Raw genomic sequence first — 9,914 nt, forward strand, 5'->3', positions numbered from 1 at the left:
TATGGAAATGAAAGCGAGCATTTCAGTATTAGAAACAGCAACGAGTGTAAATCTGGTACGACAAAGCAAGCAATGTAGTATTATGTTTCTCCTAAATACTGTACTTGCCTGTCTTTTTGCTCAAAACGACCCGCACTCAAGGCGCCCAAATTGAAGAAGCGTCTTATAAAACCTCGATCTCTTCCAAAGCCTCGTCATAGCAAAAATAGAAAGTATAGCGTGACGTGTAAGTTCTCAAAATTACTCCAGGGAAAACAGCAACATGTCTACAATGACGTTTGTCTCGGTGACGTTTTCATCATAAGCAGTGGAAAATTAGGTCCCTGCCAGACTAGTTTGACACGACCTCATTTACATGATATACCCACTAGGGAATTGAACGATATTGTTATACCATGGGTGGTCTATCTCACGTATGTAGGATAATCAACATTTCACGTAAACATGTTCTTAGGCGAAAGGCTGTGTGCAGTATGCCAAAATAGACCCACATACCATCTTTTAACATTTGCTTACGTCATCTCAAACAATATCTTGATGTAAAGTACTCAAAACAGAAAGGATTCTCCCTCTCGCGGAGACTGATAGACTACCATTTAGGCTTTTGACGTACTTAGTTCACGTGCGGGATTTGATGTTAGCCTGGCCGAGGTGCAGTTTTGAACAATGATGGAAAAACACCAGATAACAGGCTATCATTGACAATTTGAGTAAGAGTTGGCAACAACACATCACGATTCTCAAAAAGCAGTGATGTGGGTATGGCATCAAGTGGACAAGTTGTTGGTTTGGACTTCAGAATAATGGATCTAAAGTGTTTTTCACTGATTGGCTGAAATGATGGAAAAGAACAATCAGTGGGAACATCAACATGACTGGAGGAAGCAGAATGTGCACTCATCTGATCAAGTTCAGAACGAATATCAGAAACCTTCTTGATAAAATAGTCACTGAATATATCTGGCAGCTGACTAGCGGGGAAAACAGTGGGAAGTGGGGATACCTTACTGCGGCCGGTCAACCGGCTGCAAATATCGAACAGTTTTTTGCTTGAATCGCAAGCAATAATCTGGGTTTGGAGGAAGGTTGTCTTTGCTGCGTGTACTAACTTAGTTTCAATGTCCTTTATCACTGTCAAATATCAATATCACTAAAGATTTAGTATCATTGTATCAAAATATTGTTCCGTATACATACACACAGACAGATAGACAAAGTGAATCCAGTATACCCCCTTCCAACTTCGTTGGGCTGGGGTATACATATTGTTCCATATCTGACAACATTTCACGGGTGAAGCAAGTTTGCCTTTAGAGTTTTAGAACAATCATGTAAATTAGTAAGCTTTCAGAACAGTCACGTATGAGGGCTTACATGTTTACGATGAAATAAATAGTAGACTTTCAGAACAATCACGCGTAACATCCGTGCACCTGGAGTTGACAGGTCCAATAACTTTAACACCCAGATATTATTTTCAGTCGTGACAGCATCTGATCTTATCTATTTAATATATAAAGTCAGACACTCGCATCCGCTCTGCATTTGGTGAGACTGCTGCATCAAAAAGAGACAAATATGACGTTTGTTATCCTGGTTTTGCTTTCAGTTCTTGCCTTAAGTGCGGGTGAGTATCTACGAGTATACACGTATATATATTTATCTGATACATATAATATATATATATATATATATATATATATACATTTAGGATACATCAGTTGTAATATGTGAATAATTTTGTCGTCAAAATTGTAAGAATTATCTACTTATTTTGACAAGGACAAGAACACAGGGAGCCCTTCTCGTATATTGCTGTTGCATGGCAGTTAAGCAGGTCGTGTGCCTGACTTTATTGTAAACATTGAATAACATTTTCTCCAACTAGCATTATCCTTGCTGCGTATGTTTGTGCATATATATATATATGTGTGTGTGTGTGTGTGTGTGTGTGTGTGTGTGTGTGTGTGTGTGTGTGTGTGCGTGTGTGTGCCACGGTGTGTATGTGTGTGTGTGTGTGTGCGTGCATGCGTGCGTGCGCGCGCGTGTGTGTGTGTGTGTGTGTGTGTGCTTGCCTGCGTGCGCGCGCGCGTGTGTGAGTGTGTGTATGTGTGTGTTTGTGTGTGTATGTGTGTGTGTGTGTGTGTATGTGTGTGTGTGTGTGTGTGTGTGTGTGTGTGTGTGTGTGTGTGTGTGTGTGTTTGTGTGCGTGTGTGTCTGTGTATCATATAATCAAATCAGACAAAAGAATATCCGTTTAGTTGTGTAAGTTATAATTATTGTGTAAGATGCTTCCGATTTCTTTTCAATCATTCTGAATGATGATGCCTATCTGTGCACGATTCAGAACATGATACATCCACCATCAACGCGAAAATGGGATGCGGGCGAAGGGATAATGCCAGTACATGTATGTGATCTCGCGCAAACGAATGTCGCGCTACCCTCCCTCCAACCCTTCCACCACCAAGACTAACAGGGGACAAGGGAGTAAAAACTTCGTACACCTGGCACGGAAAGTTGAATTGCTCGTGTTAGGGTGACGTAATTTATTCGTTATTTATTCGTCAAGGGAGTAACATTTTTGTACAAAATGTTACTCGGAACTCACCTGTCTTGGGGAGTAATTTTCTCGTGTAAATGGGGGAGTACGTTTTTCGTAAAAAGAGTAACATTTTCGTACGACATTAATTTTTACTTCGGAGTAAAAAATCTCGTGGGAGTAATTGTCTCGTGTTACACCGGCTCTAAGTAATGATTATGTTGTTTTCTTTATGTGTAGGTGCGCCGAGTAGAGAGACCAGAGGTACGTTTGTCTCCTTCATTTTCTCATTCAAAATAGTGTGCATTGCTTACAGCTACATACCATTATAACGGCTTTATTCGATAGTGACGAAAACAATTGACTTTTTGTATTACTATATATTTGTTTGTTTGTTTGCTTAACGCCTAGCCGACCACGAAGGGCCATATCAGGGCGGTGCTGCTTTGACATATAACGTGCGCCACACACAAGACAGAAGTCGCAGCACAGGCTTCATGTCTCACCCAGTCACATTATTCTGACACCGGACCAACCAGTCCTAGCACTAACCCTATAATGCCAGACGCCAGGCGGAGCAGCCACTAGATTGCCAATTTTAAAGTCTTAGGTATGACCCGGCCGGGGTTCGAACCCACGACCTTCCGATCACTAGGCCAACCGTGCCGGTGCGAAAACAATTGACTTTTTGTATTACTATATATGTGAAAGTGACGAGGTTATTGGGTTGAATCATGTTGCTGTGTTATTTGTTCATACAACACTTGTCCTTACTTGCAACAGAATTTAATTACAGCGGCGAGAGTCAGGCAATGGAGATGCGGCACAATGCTGTGTTATATTGACCCTTGTTCCTACACCACCTGTTCTGCAGGTCAACGCTGCACGTGAGTCATTTGACCTACTTGTTGACATTTTTTCGATGCTATCTCACCATATTTAGAAATGTTGCTGTTGTAAATAAAACAAACCAACAAAACAACCAAAAAAAGCAACCTTCAAAGCACCAAATCACTAAACAAACAAACAAACAAACAAACAAACAAACAAACAAACAAACAAAACCCAAACAAGTTAACAAATTACCAAACACAAACACAATAACAAGTAAACCACTTTACTCTTTCATTTATTCATGTTCTATGGTTTGACAGAAGTTGCAACTGTGTTGCGAGATGCGAGTCAGGATTGGGAATAGATTTTCCCGGTATCAACTTCAAGTGATTCCATCCCCGTCTGCCTGGGGCTTCCACGGTAGTATCAGATTTGTTCGTTTGCCTGGCTGGCATCGATCACGGAAATAAATACACTAACAAACTACGGAAAATATATATATATATATGTGTGTGTGTGTGTGTGTGTGTGTGTGTGTGTGTGTGTGTGTGTGTGTGTGTGTGTGTGTGTGTGTGTGTGTGTGTGTGAGAGAGTTAGTGAATGAGTGAGTAAGTGTGTGTGTGTGTGTGTGTGTGTGTGTGTGTGTGTGTGTGTGTGTGAGAGAGTTAGTGAATGAGTGAGTGAGTGTGTGTGTGTGTGTGTGTGTGTGTGTGTGTGTGTCTGTCTGTCTGTGTTTGTGTGTGTGTGTGTGTGTATTAGTGCGTGTGTATGTGTGTGCGTGCCTGTGTGTGTGTGTGTGTGTGTGTGTGTGTTCACGTTCGTTTTTGTGCTGTGTGAGTTTGTGTAGGAAAAGAAATAAGAAAACAAAAAGCAATTTCAGCAGAAAAAACCAACAGGACTGATAAAAGCGCAAACAAGAGCATCCTTTATTCTTCATTGCACTGTTAGATACCACACAAACACAAAAATAAACAGTTTGCAAGCTACAAGATAATGTAACACCTTCATCTTTTCAACAGAAGCGAATTATCATCGCCCTATGATTGGCCATGGAACACAGGACGCTCGACAGTTGCAGCTTCTGTAACAGATATCGCGAGTTATTCAGTAAAATATTGTTCGACCAGAATTTGTTTTTGAGTCACTTGAGAAAAAGTGACTCTATGTAATCGGTCAGTGTTAGTCTGTCCGGCCGGCCGTCCGGCCGGCCGTCCGTAGACACCACCTTAACGTTGGACTTTTCTCGGAAACTATCAAAGCGATCGGGCTCATATTTTGTTTAGTCGTGACCTCCAATGACCTCTACACTTTAACGATGGTTTTGTTGACCTTTGACCTTTTTCAAGGTCACAGGTCAGCGTCAAAGGAAAAATTAGACATTTTATATCTTTGACAAAGTTCATCGGATGTGATTGAAACTTTGTAGGATTATTCTTTACATCAAAGTATTTACATCTGTAGCCTTTTACGAACGTTATCAGAAAAACAAGGGAGATAACTAGCCTTTTCTGTTCGGCAACACACAACTTAACGTTGGGCTTTTCTCGGAAACTATAAAAGTGACCGGGCTCAAATTTTATGTGAACGTGACTCATTGTGTTGTGAATAGCAATTTCTTCCTGTCCATCTGATGCCTCATATAATATTCAGAACTGCGAAAGTGACTCGATCGAGCGTTTGCTCTTCTTGTTAATGTTGTAATTAATGATCAAATCCTTGTTGACAAGCCCTCTCTCCCTGAAGTTAACTAGTTGCCAGAGTTCAAATTTATATTACACAGGCACATTCACACAGACGGACTGACACAGAGACAAGCCGACAGACAGACAGACAGACAGACAGATAGACAGACAGATAGACAGACAGATAGACAGACTCACACACACACACACACACACACACACACACAAGACACACACACACACACAAGACACACACACACTTACACACACACACACATACACCCACACACACACACACTTACACACACACACACACACACTCACGCACACACGTACACACACACACACACACCAACACACACACACACACACACACACACACACACATCCTACTTGTCAATCAGGACAGACGGATAAATACTCGGTGCACGAGATAATTATACTCACTGACAGCGATACCCAGAACTACATTTGGTGTAGAAGCAGGGGTCCACGAAACAAGCTACCATGTTGCAGTTCTGAAGCTGAAGCGGTTTAAACGGCCTTCTTGAACTCACTTCTAAAAAACCAACAAAAGAACAATTCTGACTTGTTTAAGTCTTCAACCTTAACAACAAAATGACTGTGGCTGAGATGAACAAAGTTGAAAAAACTAAATAAATATGTACTCACCGGTACAAGGACAGCACACAAACAATAATGTCGAAACACACAAACAAACAAACAAACGAACACATACATAAAAACTAAAACAAACAAACACATAAACATACAAACAAACAAACAAACACACAAGCAAACAAACACAAATCAAAATCCAAGAGGTGTTTCTGGAGCAACAATGAAAATCCTTACCCCCACAGAACGCAACAGCCAGCAACACAACGACAACAGCAAACTTCATGTTGAAAGGCAGCAAAGCAGACTTTCATGTGAGGTTTAACCGCAACTAAGCAAGCTTAAATAATTCATTTGCAACCGGACCTTTCTCTTCCAAATCACACAGATAACATCAGACGCTTGATGTGAGCACTATTTTACCACAGCAGGGGTGTTCGTTGTAACGCTTGCTAATCAAAACAAGCAAAAACAAGTAAATCGGTTGATTAAAATCAACAATGGCCGCAGTTGTGTTTTAATAAGATAAGCGGCATTGTATGGACACATGTTGTATTTGGGTTTCATGTGTTGCAGAGTACTGTACTCTGTATTTGTGTTGTAAATACAGTCAAGCGGAAGATTGACTACTGATGTATCACACTAGTTTTTCTGCTATTGAGTTGTTTTTGTGTGTGTTACTTTTGTTGATTCTTGCTTGCAAATTACAACACAAACGCCAAATACGTAACTAGCAAAATACTTAACTATTTGTAGAGTTCCAAGGCAGGGGCAGACAATACAACTGCGAGCGAGTCAGGTTTTAGCAGTGTAAAAATCCACTAAAAACTGTCTTCTGTCCCTTGGATTCGTCCGCCATCAATAAAAAAAAAATGGAAGCTCGCACAACCGACTCGCTCCATTTCAAGCTTTTTAAAATCGTATTCTGTACCCATATTAGGCTCAGAAAAACAAAAAGAAAAAGATTGAGATTTCTGACACCCTATGTAACAAACACGAAGCCAACACTCATAGTGTTTTTCCTCAAAATGGTGCTTACCTTTGAGCTTGTAATATTTTGAATGAGAAGTTTGCAAAATGTAAAAGCTTTGATGTAATAATCGATCCAGAACTCAGTTACAATTAGAAAACTGATCTGAACGTTCGTGTAAACAGGGTTCACAGACTTACGTTTCTCAAATGCAAAACAAATGGGTTCACCCAAAAAAGTACAGCAGTCCCTCCCGTGAACGGACACCCTTGAGCCAGTGCAAACCTGTCCGTACATTGCAGCGTGGGCGGTCAGGGGAGGGGTGACATTGTTGCCCAAACTTACGCAATCAATTAAGCAACAAACAAACAAACAAAAACAAAAACAAAACAAACGAACAAACAAACATCAGAAAATCCAAATCCAATTGGTGTTTCCGGGGTAAAAATGAAAAAAAAATGAAACGAATGACGCACACAGAACGCAGCAGCCAGAAGCATAACGACAACAGCAAACTTCATGTTGATAAGGCCACACAAAAAAAGTTGTATGTTTCTGGTCACCCGACCCTACCTAGTTTTTTCCCGCCGACCCTAGACTTTTTTTTAATGCATTTGTAAAAAACAAAGGAGAAAAAAAGCGTCAAAACGAAAGTAAAAGACGGCAGACGACACAAGGGGGATAACCCCGCATCCCTTTTGTCTCATGTGTCTCATTTGTTTTGTAATGGGTTGTCTTTCTCTTTGTATAGTAAGTCCAGTCTCTTTGCGTCACTGTATAGTTATTTTCTACCCTGACCAAAAAAACAAAAACAAAAAATCCCTACCTACCTACCCTATTTTTTGTAGCCATGTTACCAGAAACATACAACTTTGTTTTTTTGGCCTAAAGGCAAAACAGACTTTCATATGAGTTTAACCACAAAAAAACAAGCTTAAATCAATAATGTACAACCGGACCTTTCTCTTCCACATCACACGGATAACATCAGACGCCTGATGTGTGCATCAACACAAGTGAAAACAACATAGTAATCCATCACAACACTGGCCTGGTTTTCTTAATGGACAAGAGCATCTTTCTACGTCGACATGTAACAGAACTCAAAAGTCTCGCTACGTTTTTTACTTTTTTTTGGTAAAGATTGTTTTTATAATTAATTTATTTATTTATTTAATCTTCATTTTGATTTTGCACACAGCACAGGTGTCAGTTACGAAATCAACTCATGTTTTTAAATGTTGCTCAAGGAGCACCATACTACGGACCGCCCTTCGTGATCGGCTGGGCGTTAAGCAAACAAACAAACAAACAAACCATACTATGGGTTGTTAGTGTGTGTGTGTGTGTGTGTGTGTGTGTGAGTGTGTGTATGTGTGTGTGTGTGTGTGTGTGTGTGAGTGTGTGTATGTGTGTGTGTGTGTGTGTGTGTGTGTGTGAGTGTGTCTTTTCCAATGCATTCTTTATTTCCATGTGCAAAAAGTCCACACGCCCAACGAGAATCGAAATATATTTCAGTCAAATGATGTAGCGAATTATGTCTTAATAAGGTGTCATAAATCTGACTAATAAATGGATACTGCTATGTTCAGAACAGATCCTGATATTGGAAATTGTTCGAACGTCATTATACTACATGTATCATTAAAATACTGCTCATGTCGCACTGTATTGGTAATTGAACGCAGTATTTCTCTAAAAACGATTTCATAACCGCTGCTGCTGTTGTTGTTGTTGTTGTTGGTGTTGTTGTTGTTGTTGTTGTTGTTGTTTTGATGTTGTTGTTGTCGTTGTTGGTGAAGTTGTTTTTGTTGTTGTTGTTGTTGTTGTTGTTGTTGGTGTTGTTGTTGTTTAGTTGTTGTTGTTTTGTTGTTGTTGATGATGATGATGATGATGATGATGATGATGATGATGATGATGATGATGATGATGATGATGATGTAATAGCATTTGGAAAATGCAGAAGAAAATGCCAAGAGGAACGGCATGATCTTTTCCTGTCAAATACACTTCCCCGCGTACACGATCATCTTCACCGCCACAGATATGCCAAGGCTTTCACATGGGATAAGAGCATCCTTCCACTGGGATTTGAGCACACACCAAAATGATCACAATCTTTTGCCTGGCTGCGTTCTGTGCTTTTTTTTGGTTTTGTTTTGTGTGTAGTTTTCTTCTTCTTCTTTTGTTTGCTGAATAACTTTCACTGTGTGACGCAGTGTGCCACTCAGCTAAAACAAATCTCCACACTTCCTATCGGTGTAGTTGACCGTTTTGCCCATGTATTAAATAACTTTTCTGCTTCATTAAACTTATCACTTATGTTCATCTCTGCCATTTTTGACAAATCGTTGTTAAACCAGAGCCCCAGTATTTTAAATTTGTTAGGATTCCAACACATGTTCAGATGTGTGAGAAACACTACTTAGCTATTTCTTTTTTCCCCAAGCAAAACGTTACATGTTTTATCATAATTGAGTTTTAACCCGGATAAATTCTTAAACAATTCTAACTCATAAAACAATGTTTCAAAAGATATTTTGTTTCCATCAATCAAAAAATATGTGTCGTCTGCAAACTGACTTACTTTACACTCAGTATTGTCTGATATTTCTATTCCTTTAATCTGACCGTTCTCCCTTATACTACATGCTAACAATTATGTACACAAAATAAACAAATAAGGTGATATTGGATCTCCCTGACGACACGGACAGCCACGCTCAACTGGAAAGCTCGTGGACGTTTTACCATTCACAATAACTGATGATCTAATATTTTAATAAAAAGCAGATATCCATTGTCGAATTTCTTCTCCAAACCCAAAGATTTGTAAGACGTTATTCATATATTTCCAATAATTGATCGAGTCGAAAGCTTTTTCAAAATCTATTGAAACAAATAATCCTGAGAGATTCTGATCTTGTAGATAGTCTATAGCATCGTACAATAGCCTTAAGTTGTCGCCTATGTATAGCAGTCCTGAAATCACTTGTATTGTCCAAACTTGTTTATTTGTGGATCATGCTTCCAAACCCACCAGATACAATTGTCCAACAAATACAACAAATGTGCTTTGAATTTGTATGGGATAAAAAAAGAGACAAAATAAAAAGAACAATGGCTATCCACAAGATAGAAGAAGGAGGTATAAATATTCCGTCCATTAAGGCTTATATTTATTCATTAAAACTAAATTGGATGAAGAAAGTTCTGAACACAACATACAATCCAAAATGGAAAGAAATATTATTGATAAGATGCTCTA

The 9,914-nt window shown here is 39.4% G+C and overlaps 2 long non-coding RNA genes across 2 annotated transcripts; one reads left to right on the forward strand and one right to left on the reverse strand.

Moving 5' to 3' along the window:
- The first annotated feature begins 1,488 nt into the window (after positions 1-1,488).
- On the forward strand, positions 1,489-3,869 carry LOC138956830 (uncharacterized). The gene is made up of 4 exons (XR_011452824.1): positions 1,489-1,627; positions 2,783-2,806; positions 3,339-3,429; positions 3,697-3,869. It is a non-coding gene; the product is annotated as an uncharacterized lncRNA (long non-coding RNA).
- A 411-nt stretch (positions 3,870-4,280) lies between these two features.
- On the reverse strand, positions 4,281-6,072 carry LOC138956831 (uncharacterized). The gene is made up of 3 exons (XR_011452825.1): positions 5,914-6,072; positions 5,506-5,617; positions 4,281-4,457 (listed from the first exon to the last, which is right to left on the reverse strand). It is a non-coding gene; the product is annotated as an uncharacterized lncRNA (long non-coding RNA).
- Positions 6,073-9,914: the final 3,842 nt, after the last annotated feature.

This window comes from Littorina saxatilis, unplaced genomic scaffold (assembly GCF_037325665.1).
Source record: "Littorina saxatilis isolate snail1 unplaced genomic scaffold, US_GU_Lsax_2.0 scaffold_982, whole genome shotgun sequence".
NCBI lineage: Eukaryota > Metazoa > Mollusca > Gastropoda > Littorinimorpha > Littorinidae > Littorina > Littorina saxatilis.